Source organism: Erpetoichthys calabaricus, chromosome 13, assembly GCF_900747795.2.
Source record: "Erpetoichthys calabaricus chromosome 13, fErpCal1.3, whole genome shotgun sequence".
NCBI lineage: Eukaryota > Metazoa > Chordata > Cladistia > Polypteriformes > Polypteridae > Erpetoichthys > Erpetoichthys calabaricus.
The window spans coordinates 21,226,685-21,240,311 of record NC_041406.2 but is presented as its reverse complement, the minus strand read 5'-3'; the positions used below and the strand labels follow the sequence as shown (position 1 = coordinate 21,240,311).

Here is a 13,627-nt window from a genome sequence, read left to right as displayed (position 1 = left end):
TAAGGTCAAATCCTATTTGAATGTTTGAATTAATTTGCATGACACCGCCTCTCCATGGTCGATTCTCCCAAACTATTTGCATATTTCGCAGCAGTCACCGCATATTGAGCATTTTCCTAGTTTGCATAACCCCGCCCCTCAACGGTCCTTCCTCCTGCAAATATTTGTTACGTGTTTATAAACTCCGCCCTCTTCATTCTAATAAGGAGTAAGTCACTGTCCATTTTACTTTAACCACACCCACACTAAAAACCCGGCAGTAACTTGGTATTGCAGCGTGCACGCGAGATTCGGGAACGCGCACGTGCTGGCTGCTGTCTTCTTGAGGAAGCGATTAAGCGTCGAAGTGTACCTCTGCAGGACGTCGGATGATTTATTTTTCTGTGTGCTTTACATTCCTAAACTGGCATTCGGTGGCAGCGGTGATGAGGATACGTTTCAGTTTTTTTCTACGTATTTACAACACAGATCTTATTTTAGCGGCTACACGTGAGAGTCTTAAAGCAGCTCAAAAAAACGAACAGCCGACAGGTAAGCGTGAGAGCGTCCTGCCCGCCGCGCCTCAATTTCAGATGGGTTGTAGTCAAGCTTTGCCGTATCTTGCATCAATACCTTTTTGAACTTAAGATCTGTAATGAATTAACTCTAGCGTTTTTGGGGATAGAGTAGATAATGTCCGGTTTATTGTGATATTATTCTCTTGTCCCATTAAGTAAACTTTGTTTTGGACTTATTGAATGCAGCACTGTCTTCTTCTCGATACTAGAGAGACTTGTCTTGAAACTAAGCGTAGCGGACGCGTATGCGAGGCCGTGCAAGTTAGATGCCAGAAGAGAGGCTTAACGAACTCCGGCCCCACGACGGGGTAAGAAAGCTCTTGGTGTGACCGGATCCTGCACACCAGCTGGCCTCACATTAGCCCATCTGTCCACCAACCCCACAAGCTGCCGGACGGGCATCTCGCGCGTTAATTCTGTGAAGGTGCATGAAGTATAATTGGGAGTGCGATCACTGGTAAAAATTCAGTGGATCCGATATGCTGGTTCGAAGTAATGTGCTCGTTACGAGTGGCTCTCGAGATTTTTGGCTTTGTTCGTGAATTTTAGAGTCCGTATAGAAATCTGTATACAGTACAACAACAGATCATAAAGACGGCGGTGCTATAGGTTAATTTGTAACCTCTGATCTCGCAATCGGGCAAGTTCCAGTTTCGGATATAAAAACCTTACGGAAATGTACGAGACACAATAATAAGAAATGTAATACAGTATATAGTAGGAGATCTAACAGGATACAACAAAACCTGAACTTAGCCTGTGTTTTATGCAGCAGGAGTCTTTTTAAAATTGGGAACCCATTGTTATTTGATGAATCTGTTATCTAAATGTGGCTAATCACTGATCTAAATAATTTTTTTCTTGAAAATTCACGTACTTGGAAGGTTTAAAAAAGCAGAGCAAGGTATTTATATATGGAAATTTGTGTTTCATGTTTGATAGAAGTGATCATTTAACTATGTTACCATTCACAAAGGTTTCACGTTTGTTTGTTTTATTTTAGATAAAATGTAATTTCTGGTCACTTATTAATTGTGACAGCCGTGCAGGAATTTTATTTTATTTTTTTTGGTGGCCAACCTATTAAATTTGAAAGTATTAAAATTTTTGGGAGAATCTTTCCAAATTCATTTTGCCATCACTTTATATATGCTTGACATTATATTTTTTTATCTCATTTCCTGTAGATGTAACAATTAGAAAATGCTGAGAGACAAGTCCGCTTCTGAAAGGTTTTTGGTGTTTTATTAGTTTTAGTTCTGAAATGCTGTGCTCTGATGGATAAAATAACTTGACAGGGCTTTCTGCCTGAAAATGATTTGCTTTGAATGTTTTCGTTTTTCAAGACCATACCCAGTTTTCCAGCTTTTGGTCCGCTTCTTCAGTTTTGCCAGTGAGCCAATGTTGTGACCAAAATGTTCTAGCTACAGAGATGGCAGCAGTTTGAAGTTAGTCATATCTGGATGATTGACCTAATTTTTAGACCTTTGTTGTATTTGATCAACATTACTGACACTAGCCTGGTTAATATTACTGTATATTATTGAAAGGTGTTGGGGTATGTGCTTGCTGTAGCAAGATTAGTCTATTCTTCTGCCCATATTCTTCATCTGCTCAATCTGTCCCTGCAGCCTGAGGGCACAAGGCAGGAGATTCTGTAATACTTTCTTTCTTGTAGGTGCAACTTTCACACCTGCCTGTTGCTGTAGGAAATACTTTTTAAATGATCTGTTTCCAAACTAGTATTTCTGGAATTTTTAAACCTGCCCTTTTTTGTAAAAAATACTTTTCCTTTCATACCTGTATAGTCTCTGTCCTAGTAGAACATTTTAAAAGTATGTGCAGTGCAGATTAATGGCTAAGATGCTGAAGTGTTGCATGTTCAGTCCTCTATACTGACTCAGTATGGCACTCTAAACAAGTCCATCCATCCATTTTCCAACCCGCTGAATCTGAACACAGGGGTCTGCTGGAGCCAATCCCAGCCAACACAGGGCACAAGGCAGGAACCAATCCCGGGCAGGGTGCCAACCCACCGCAGGACACACACAAACACACACTAGGGCCAATTTAGAATCGCCAATCCACCTAACCTGCATGTCTTTGGACTGTGGGAGGATACCGGAGTGCCCGGAGGAAACCCACGCAGACACGGGGAGAACATGCAAACTCCACGCAGGGAGGACCCGGGAAGCGAACCCAGGTCTCCTAACTGCGAGGCAGCAGCGCTACCCACTGCGCCACCGTGCCGCCCTCTAAACAAGTCCCCGGGACCTATCCAGTAGTTCAGTTATTGAAATGGTAATGGGGCAGAAGCAGAGCATCCTACATTATTTTTGATCCGAATAATCAAGTGTTTCTTCCTCCCAACCACCCTGCTAACCTCACTATGGTTTGATATTGTTTTTTTCCCCTTCTGGCATTTCCAGTGCCAAATTCTTTTATTATATAAGCCAATATCTTAACCAATAAAGTCAGATTTCTACATACAATAAATATATCTATATTGGCAATTATGAAATTATGGATATTGTTAACAGCTTTGTGGAAAAACTTTAATTTTTTTTCCAGTTCATTGTGACACAAGCTTTATACTGGCAGGACATCAATTTAAAAAAACGAACAGATACAGTGTGTTTGGGGAAAAAGTAGCCGGATGTGGAAGCAGTAATCTTTAGAAGTTTGCTTAAAGGAAAAACTATGTTTAAGATTAAAACCTGAGTGACAAAAGTGGGTAGTGGATGCTAAGATGAAGGACTTGGAGACTCTGTGGTAGATGACCAAAGCAATAATGATGGAAAAAAATGGAAGTTTTAAATGACATTAAAGGATTAAAAAAAAGCTAAAATACATAAGCTCTTTTCAGGTGTCATTGGGTTTCTTTCTTAACATGTTTGCTGAATCCTCGTCAATTCTATTATGATTTATTTTTTAAAAAGAGATATATCTGGTATGTTTTTAATAAGTTTTTTGGTCTCCCCATTATGCTTTTTCATACAGACAAATGACCATAAATAAGACAAACCCACTTCTGTGCTGTCACCATTTTCTGTTGTACCTGTAGCATTTGTGAATATCTAGTGACAGTCATGTCCGTTTTCTGTTTTTCTTAAACTTTAATACATAAGAGAAGTATGAGTGCACTTTACTGTTCTCAGTGTTGTATATATCTGTTATTTTTCTCTCATGGCCTGACATAAAATTCTACTTACTCTTATTTTTGCCTTCACTCCTCTTTTTTATGACCTTATTTAAAGGATTTTGGAAGATGAAGTTTCCCTAGCTTATATTTAGATAGATAGATACTTTATTAATCCCAAGGGGAAATTCACATACTCCAGCAGCAGCATACTGATACAAAAAACAATATTAAATTAAAGAGTAATAAAAATGCAGGTAAAAACAGACAATAACTTTGAATAATGTTAACGTTTACCCCCCCCCACACCCCCGGGGTGGAACTGAAGAGTCGCATAGTTTGGGGGAGGAACGATCTCCTCAGTCTGTCAGTGGAGCAGGACAGTGACAGCAGTCTGTCACTGAAGCTGCTCCTCTGTCTGGAGATGACACTGTTTAGTGGATGCAGTGGATTCTCCATAATTGATAGATACTTTATTAATCCCAAGGGGAAATTCACTATTGATAGGAGCCTGCTGAGTGCCCGTCGCTCTGCCACAGATGTCAAACTGTCCAGCTCCATGCCTACAATAGAGCCTGCTTTCCTCACCAGTTTGTCCAGGCGTGAGGCGTCCTTCTTCTTAATGCTGCCTCCCCAGCACACCACCGTGTAGAAGAGGGCGCTCGCCACAACCGTCTGATAGAACATCTGCAGCATCTTATTGCAGATGTTGAAGGACACCAGCCTTCTAAGGAAGTATAGTCAGCTCTGTCCTCTCTTGCACAGAGAATCAGTATTGGCAGTCCAGTCCAATTTATCATCCAGCTGCACTCCCAGGTATTTATAGGTCTGTATCCTCTGCACACAGTCACCTCTGATGATCACGGGGTCCATGAGGGGCCTGGTCCTCCTAAAATCCACCACCAGCTCCTTGGTTTTGCTGGTGTTCAGGTGTAGGTGGTTTGAGTCGCACCATTTAACAAAGTCCTTGATTAGGTTCCTGTACTCCTCCTCCTGCCCACTCCTGATGCAGCCCACGATAGTAGTGTCATCGGCGAACTTTTGCACGTGGCAGGACTCCGAGTTGTATTGAAAGGCGGATGTATATAGGCTGAACAGGACCGGAGAAAGTGCAGTCCCCTGCGGTACTCCTGTGTTGCTGACCACAATGTCAGATGTGCAGTTCCCGAGATGCACATACTGAGGTCTGTCTGTAAGATAGTCCACGATCCATGCCACCAGGTATGAATCTACTCCCATCTCTGTCAGCTTGTCCCTAAGGAGCAGAGGTTGGATGGTGTTGAAGGCGCTAGAGAAGTCCAGAAACATAATTCTTACAGCACCAGTGCCTCAGTCCAAGTGGGAGAGTGATCAGTGTAGCATATACAGTGGTGTGAAAAACTATTTGCCTCCTTCCTGATTTCTTATTCTTTTGCATGTTTGTCACACAAAATGTTTCTGATCATCAAACACATTTAACCATTAGTCAAATATAACACAAGTAAACACAAAATGCAGTTTTTAAATGATGGTTTTTATTATTTAGGTAGAAAAAAAATCCAAACCTACATGGCCCTGTGTGAAAAAGTAATTGCCCCCTTGTTAAAAAATAACCTAACTGTGGTGTATCACACCTGAGTTCAATTTCCGTAGCCACCCCCAGGCCTGATTACTGCCACACCTGTTTCAATCAAGAAATCACTTAAATAGGAGCTGCCTGACACAGAGAAGTAGACCAAAAGCACCTCAAAAGCTAGACATCATGCCAAGATCCAAAGAAATTCAGGAACAAATGAGAACAGAAGTAATTGAGATCTATCAGTCTGGTAAAGGTTATAAAGCCATTTCTAAAGCTTTGGGACTCCAGCGAACCACAGTGAGAGCCATTATCCACAAATGGCAAAAACATGGAACAGTGGTGAACCTTCCCAGGAGTGGCCGGCCGACCAAAATTACCCCAAGAGCGCAGAGACGACTCATCCGAGAGGTCACAAAAGACCCCAGGACAACGTCTAAAGAACTGCAGGCCTCACTTGCCTCAATTAAGGTCAGTGTTCACAACTCCACCATAAGAAAGAGACTGGGCAAAAACGGCCTGCATGGCAGATTTCCAAGACGCAAACCACTGTTAAGCAAAAAGAACATTAGGGCTCGTCTCAATTTTGCTAAGAAACATCTCAATGATTGCCAAGACTTTTGGAAAATACCTTGTGGACTGATGAGACAAAAGTTGAACTTTTTGGAAGGCAAATGTCCCGTTACATCTGGCGTAAAAGGAACACAGCATTTCAGAAAAAGAACATCATACCAACAGTAAAATATGGTGGTGGTAGTGTGATGGTCTGGGGTTGTTTTGCTGCTTCAGGACCTGGAAGGCTTGCTGTGATAGATGGAACCATGAATTCTACTGTCTACCAAAAAATCCTGAAGGAGAATGTCCGGCCATCTGTTCGTCAACTCAAGCTGAAGCGATCTTGGGTGCTGCAACAGGACAATGACCCAAAACACACCAGCAAATCCACCTCTGAATGGCTGAAGAAAAACAAAATGAAGACTTTGGAGTGGCCTAGTCAAAGTCCTGACCTGAATCCAATTGAGATGCTATGGCATGACCTTAAAAAGGCGGTTCATGCTAGAAAACCCTCAAATAAAGCTGAATTACAACAATTTTGCAAAGATGAGTGGGCCAAAATTCCTCCAGAGCGCTGTAAAAGACTCATTGCAAGTTATCGCAAACGCTTGATTGCAGTTATTGCTGCTAAGGGTGGCCCAACCAGTTATTAGGTTCAGGGGGCAATTACTTTTTCACACAGGGCCATGTAGGTTTGGATTTTTTTTCTCCCTAAATAATAAAAACCATCATTTAAAAACTGCATTTTGTGTTTACTTGTGTTATATTTGACTAATGGTTAAATGTGTTTGATGATCAGAAACATTTTGTGTGACAAACATGCAAAAGAATAAGAAATCCGGAAGGGGGCAAATAGTTTTTCACACCACTGTAGATGATGGCATCCTCCGCTCCCACCTTCTCCTGGTATGCGAACTGCAGAGGGTTGAGGGCGTGGCGTACCTGTGGCCTCAGGTGGTGAAGCAGCAGCCGCTCCATGGTCTTCATCACACGTGATGTCAGAGCAACAGGCCAGAAGTCATTCAGCTCACTAGGACGTGATACCTTTGGGACTGGGGTGATGCAAGATGTTTTCCAAAGCCTCGGAAATCTCCCCTGTTCCAGGCTCAGGTTGAAGATGCACTGTAGAGGACCCCCCAGCTCCAGCGCACAGACCTTCAGCAGTCGTGGCGATACTCCATCTGGACCCGCTGCTTTGCTGGCACGAAGTCTCCTCAGCTCTCTGCTCACCTGCGCTGCTGTAATTGTGTGTGGGGATGTCTCTGCTATGCTGGTATCAGCAGAAGGATGGGTGGAGGGTGCAGTACTCTGAGGTGAGAGTGGGTTAGGGTGGTCAAACCTGTTAAAGAAGTTGTTCATTTGGTTTGCTCTCTTCACGTCTCTGTCAATGGTGGCACCCCGCTTCGAGCTGCCGCCAGTGGGGTTTATGGTGTGGTGATGGTGACAGCGGATCAATTTAAGGTTTCTTCATGGGTCCTGCATGTATTAATAAGAATTAATTACATTTATATAGTGCTGACACACCCACGTAACACTTGGCTGCGGCAGATAGAGGGTCATTTCCGGAGGGTGGGACTGGACTGTGTGTTTGCCTGGAGGGTTGCCAACTAGAATCCCAAGCTGTTTTGTCATGTTGTGGGGGCTGCAACGTGCTATACCAGTGCATGCTCCCCAGCCTGACCTGACCTTTCTTGCTACCCAAAGCGCTTTACATAGGTGGAGGGGGAACTACTTCAACCACTGCCAATGTATAGCACCCACCCGTATAATGCAGTGGCAGCCATTTTTGTGTCAGTACGCTCACTACATATTAACTATTAGGTGGTGAGAGGGAGAGAGAGCCAATTAGAGACAGGTTTTGATTAGTGGGCCAGAATGGACAAGGCCATGATGGACAATTTAGCTAGGACATCAGGAAATACCCTACTCTTTTCGAAAGATGCCCAGGGTTCTTTAATGACCACAGAGAGTCAAGATCTTAGTTTTAAATCTCATCCAAAGGATGACGCCATATTTACAGTGCAATGTCTCCATCACAGCAGCGGGGCATTGGGATTCACAAACGGACCATAGGGTAAGCATCCCCTTCAATAGCAACCCAAGCTTTTCTTAGAATGTCTCCCATCCAAGTACTGGCTGGGCTTCAGATGGATGACCTGGTGATTTAATAAATTTGTTTTAAAATGCGTCTGTTTAAAATTTTGCATGTTTGTAATTTAAGTTTAAAATTGACATACATGTCTGTTCTCAGTCAGTGTTGATGGTCCGTGTTTCTTTACACCATTACTCGATTCCCAAACAGTGCCTTCAATGTGATTTTTACACAGTCCCCTATATATTCCTTCTGAGATTGCAGTTTTCTGCCTCAGTCAAAAGACTTGTTGTTAGGTGAATTGGCAACCTTAAATTGACTCAGTGTCTGCAAGCATGCCCCGTGATGGACTGGCGCCTTCTCTTTCACATATTCCTGCCAGAACAGGTGCGTGCTTCCTTTTCTGGAACAAGTTCAGTTAATTCAAAATTGATCCTAATTCCACAAAATAAATGTACTTTTGTGTGCAGTAAAATTACTGTTAATTTTCTTAAACTTTTATAAGAGGTTTCAACATTTTCAGTCCTAGTTTAATCCATCCTGGATACACAAGTTATTGAACTTTATAAAGTGAAGAATTGATAATCATGGCTCAGACAATAAATAAAAATGAAATGTCCATCTTATAAGTTAACTTTATCATGACTACTTTTTTTGTGTAAAGTAGCAATTGGGTAAAAGAGGCATGAATTGCATGTTTTTAGTAAAAACACTGTAGCCAAAAGACGCACAAGATTAACTGACCCGGATTTGAAAAATTCCTTTGTCAGAGGGAAGATTTTTCATCTGGCCGTTGAGCAAAAAGACGATGTAAAATGAAGGATGCTGTTGTACCTCTGCATTAGAGTTGTATCTCATATACAAGTCAGAATTCTTACATTTGCTTGCAGTTATTAAAAATAAAAATAGCAGTACAGGTAGTGCAAGTGCCACTACATAAGGTGCCCTCTTTCCAGGAAGGGAGCCTGGAGTTGAAGGACAGCAATGAACTGGTGTCCTGACCAGGCTGGGAATTGATCCCTTGCCAGGAAGGGAGGCTAGGATAATGAAAGGTTTGGGGGAGTTAGCCTTTTGGGAACATATAATCCCCAGACACACTCGAGGGCAGTGTTCCTGTGTCACTGCTCCAATTTTTCCAGACCTTGGGACATCCTGGGAATCATAGTCTTGTGGAACAACCCTGTTGCATGCAATGGGTACCACCAGTGGAAGTTACATGAGTGAACTGTTTAACATATACATTTTAATTTAAATTTAAAATATAAATAATTTTTTGGGAGACTTTATTATAGGACCTGTAGAGATATTTAAAAAGAAACACAGCTATTTTATTTGAACCTATGACTGTATTTGTGTCAGTTGTGTCCAGGGTTTCAGGCTCAGTGATACCTCCTGTCGTCCACAGCAGACACACAGTTATCAAGCCCAGTGCAATCTACATTACAAACTAGTGATATAATATAAGAGAGTTCATATAAACATAACCTTTGTCTTTGTTGTCTTATTCAGCATCCTTTTAGCGTTGACTTAGACTTTGTTGAGTATAAGCAGCGAATGAAGCGTAGGCTCCTTTGTGACAGTTGTACACTCTGACTCTAAGTAGGGAGTCCAAAGCAGGCGCTCATCAGTCTTGATGAAGACTGGTGCCTGATCCACAGGAATCTGGCAAAAGTTATACACCAGTTTTTAAGCCATCTGCCATGGTAATTTTACTAACCACGTCCCCACAGGTAGGATGATGGCGGTAGGCAGGCACTTCCTGAGGTTATGGTTGTGGTGATTCACAGGAAGAGTGGCATACATCCAGACTCACTGGGATTTATCCTTTTAATCTTGTCTCTCAAACGTGAATACATTACCATCATTTTAGTATTCTGACTAAACCTTGTTGAATGTGGACAAACATTTCAGTTGATGCTGGGGTTCAATTTTTTGGAATCTAAAGAAAAGGCCATGTTCACTGATGATAATCCTGCTGCTTCCTCTTCCCTGCTCTCTCTTTCAGTGGCCTTTTAAGTGATGTTCAGGACCAGACTGTCTGAAGACTTCATGCCAGAAGCACTCACACTTTCTCAAAACCTAATGCAAGGGGGATTATAGTCAGTACAGCAGAGACTGGTGGGTGGCATACACTTTTGCGATTACATACTAGTTGGCCATGCTTGCCACCCTGCTCTAGCCAAATGTCCCTCAAAAATCGGTCCTCTTTCAAAAGTAATGCCCTGTTTTCTTCAAGACAGTGTTATAGGCATTGAGACCTTGCTGGAAATTTGTGTCATTGATTTAAGAGCTGTAGAACTATGCCTGAGTAGAAGTCTCTGTATACAGCAAGTTTTTAAGTTCCTATGTAGTTGAGCGTGTGCTCTTATTTGGCAGCTATGTAGCTCTTAATTTCATTAAATTAAAAATCGGGTTTCAAAAACGGGTTGCTGAATGAGTCATTCTCTTGGTCTGTCTAATTTCCCTGAAATTACTTTTCTCTGTATTTTGGAGTGCCTCAACAGACCTGATAAGTAAAAAAAAAAAAAGAAAAATGATCATATAAAATAAGTTAGAAAATAAACTTCCCAGTAATGTAATTTTGAGCTGATTTAACCGTTTAAAGCCAAGAAAACACATTTTGCCTCTGAATTTGTTGTGTATGAACATTAATAATATTAATTAAAAAAAAAAATAACAGAAAAAGTAAATCTATTTAATTTTATAAAAATAGATGTACTGTATAATTGGTAGAAGGGTTGTGTCCTCATATATAATATCATACCGTAAGTCTCTAAAGAAGAGTCTGGTGACAAGGTCCGATGACAGGGGGAAAAAAAAAACTCCATTTAAGCTGAAGGAAAAAAATCATGTTTGCTGGAGTTCCAAGGCCAAAAGACCACCCAGGTCCCAGTGGGCATTCTACCTCAAGTCGTTCCTCATTGTTTCCAGGCTTCATTTGAGAGGATTTGATGAATTGGGTCTTGTTGACAGCTGGGTCACTCTCTTTCATTCCAACATCACAGGTGACTGCATAGAACTTCAGTTAAGTGGTGGCAGTGCAAAATGCCACCACAAAAGAACCGGAAAAGAAAGTAGAGATTAATAAATATTAGAAATCCACGAACAGTATGATAATTGTCTTAATAGACTATATAGGCAGAATACAACTAAAATGTAATTATGAAAATTTTACATTAAAAATGTTTTTTAGCGGATTTTTTTTTCCAATTGCTCCACAGTATTAGCCTGGTGAATCTCTATTGGTAAAGTATTCCAGAATTTTGGTGCATGGCAGCAAAAGACTGGTTCACCCCTTCTTTTAAGTTTGGCTCATGGAAAAGTAAGCAGACTGCTATTAGAAGACCTATAGTTACGATTTGGAGACGGGGATCAGGCACTCCAAAATATAGGAAGGGGCAAGATTATTTAAGGCATTATACACCATTAGTAGTATTGTAAAGCCCATTCTAAAGGACATGAGTAACCAGTGTAACAACAGTAAAACTGGTGAGATATGCTCAGATTTTCCTTTTCAAGTTAAAACTAGTTCAAAATAACCCTGCATGAGGGTGATATAGTTATGTTGCCATTTTTATAACAAATTATATTTCAGTTCACAAAGCATCCCAGTGTGGTTTCTAACCTCAAAACGCGAATTAATATATATTTGTTTTTTGGTTGGCACTTTCTTATACTTGCTGTTCCTGTCTAGAATATTCTGACACCTTCTGCTAGTTTCATTAGGAGTGAGAAAGAAAGGCTTTCTGGGTGCTACTGGCAAAACCATTGACGTACTGCATCTCAATAACAAAAAAAAGGAAACTAAACACTGGGTCACAGCTGCTTTCATCGCTGCTTGATAATGATCAAAGCACCTGCTGTTCTTTCGTCTCATTTCTGATTTCCCATGAGGCTAGATCTCTGGCTACCACTGCACTGAGTATTGCAACGGGCTCACTGAGTGGAACAAATCTGCTCGGTGTTACCATATATATTTTGGCATTACTCTGTAGGATACACTCCTTTCTGGCTTGTTTTGGCTCTTTAGTTTCCTTAATTTTCTGTGCTTTGCTGCTGTCTAAAGGTGTCTAAAATGATTCACAGTACATCTTCATTTCTGGTGTTGAAGACGACTCGAGTTTTTTTGGTGTTCTATAAAAGGACCTCAAAGATCATGCTTTATTTGTAGTTCTACCCTTCATCAAAATTGTTTTGGTGCATGTTACTTATGCTTTACAGAGTATGTGATAGATTGTATAGTATTGGAAATGGAGATAAAATAGCCTTTTAGTTAAATTAGCTAATCAAATCATAAAACATTAATTTTTATGTGGGTAGTAAAAGTATACTAACACACATAGAAACTTTTAACTTGCAAGAAAGTTTGATTGGGGCCATACAGTTTGCTAAACAATCTAAAAACAAGCAGGTGTAGGTAGTGGCCTTTTTAAAAGATAAATGATAATAATGCAGAACATCTATAAAACACGCATGTGAAAACTCAGTTTGCTTTTAGTGGTATAGGTCATCTGGTAGGCATGTGTGAGAATGTAGCAGGAGGCTTTCACAGTTATGGTCCTTCAAATTGGCATTAGATGTTTGGCAGTAAAGATGATAGAATCTGCTAATGTTGTCAGTGGACTCAGCACTGTGATTCCTGCCCACTGAAACTTTACCAGAACAGAAAAGGAGAAATACTGCAGAGCGGACAAAACTGTAGAACAGAGGATGACCATATCTGCCACTCGCCATCCCCACTTCTGATTTGATGTTGCTTTTTTTTCTTTTCTTCCCCTTCTCTAAGGCTACAGCTTCCAGTTATTGTCCCGGTGGGGGAGGAGAACACACAGCTATTCACTATGCGGGGGAGTGGTGGAAATTGGTTACTTCATGTAGCTGTGATCAATATTGTCACTCAGTGCAGAGAAGTGCACTAAATCCAGCTTCACACAAATGCAGACACGGTAGTGTTTGAGTATTTCATCTTTCATCATAAGGCTGTAGACATTTTCAGATGTTGTTAATGCATTTTCGAAGTGTGCTCACTAGTTTAGTTCTTATTTGTGCTGAGAAAAATTTATAGTGTGATCTCTGAAAGTCATTTTTTTTTTTTTTTTTTAATCATCCAAATCTTTTCTTTCATGTTGATTTAAGCAGACTGGAAAGAGAAGAACAAAGGCTGAATGTAACATTGCACATTTTCATCTCCTTTAGACAGGACAAATAACAAACACAAGTTAAGTATTTGACCCAGTACTTGTGCTCACCTGTAGCTGGAGTAATCGAAAATGTTTAAGAATTTATAGGCAGAAATTCATTGGAGGTTAAAAAAAAAAAAAGCTGACTACTTTAAATTCTACTGATTTCCTCCTTTCAGCTCAAATAGTTTTTATTTCTTTTTACAAGAAAAATGGTAGTTTTGCATTTATGTTAGAGTGCACTACTTATATTGTTAGTACTGTACAAAAAACAACTGTTTAATATTATAATTACATTGATGTAGTGCTTTTCTAACCTACTCAAAGTTCTTTACAAATAAAGTTGAGAACCACTTCAGACACCACCAATGTATAGCATCCATCTGGTTAATGGAACGGCAGCCATTCTTATGCCAGTATGTGCACCACACACTATCTGGAGGTCAAAGAGATAGCTAGCCAATAAGAATGGACAATTTAGCCAGGACATTAGGTATCAACCTATACTTTTTGAAAGATTCCCACAAGTCTCTTCAGAGTGAGTCAGGA

At 40.7% G+C, this 13,627-nt stretch overlaps 1 protein-coding gene across 1 annotated transcript in view; it reads left to right on the top strand.

Annotated features, from left to right (window-relative positions):
- The first annotated feature begins 236 nt into the window (after positions 1 to 236).
- smpd5 (sphingomyelin phosphodiesterase 5) overlaps positions 237 to 13,627 on the top strand; it is a 53,809-nt gene continuing 40,418 nt past the window's right edge. The window contains exon 1 of the mRNA XM_028818001.2: positions 237 to 531. The gene's annotated coding sequence lies outside the window, so the exon portion shown is untranslated. The remainder of the gene's footprint in view (positions 532 to 13,627) is intronic.